Genomic DNA, 314 nt, shown 5'->3' with positions numbered 1-314 from the left:
CAAATGGAAGAACTGACAGAGAGGCAGAACGTAAACTGCCACGTGCCCACTACGCCAGGAAAACAAACTCTTTCTTTGACAAAGCCACAGAAGGCATACAGAGTCATCTATTTCCTGCCCGTGCCATCTCCGTAGCTTCTATGACAGGCTGCTGCGGTGGCGATATACAATAACAGTCTACCCGTACACCTACCCGAAGTTTTCACCGTTTGTCCCCACCCTGAAAATTTATTGCAAGGCAGAAGAATGAACATTGTAGTTTTATGTCATTCTTATTCAGTGTAAAACCTACGAACACAAAATGTGCGTTCATA

Source organism: Dermacentor andersoni, chromosome 8 (genome assembly GCF_023375885.2).
Source record: "Dermacentor andersoni chromosome 8, qqDerAnde1_hic_scaffold, whole genome shotgun sequence".
Lineage (NCBI taxonomy): Eukaryota > Metazoa > Arthropoda > Arachnida > Ixodida > Ixodidae > Dermacentor > Dermacentor andersoni.
This window is presented reverse-complemented; position numbering follows the sequence as displayed.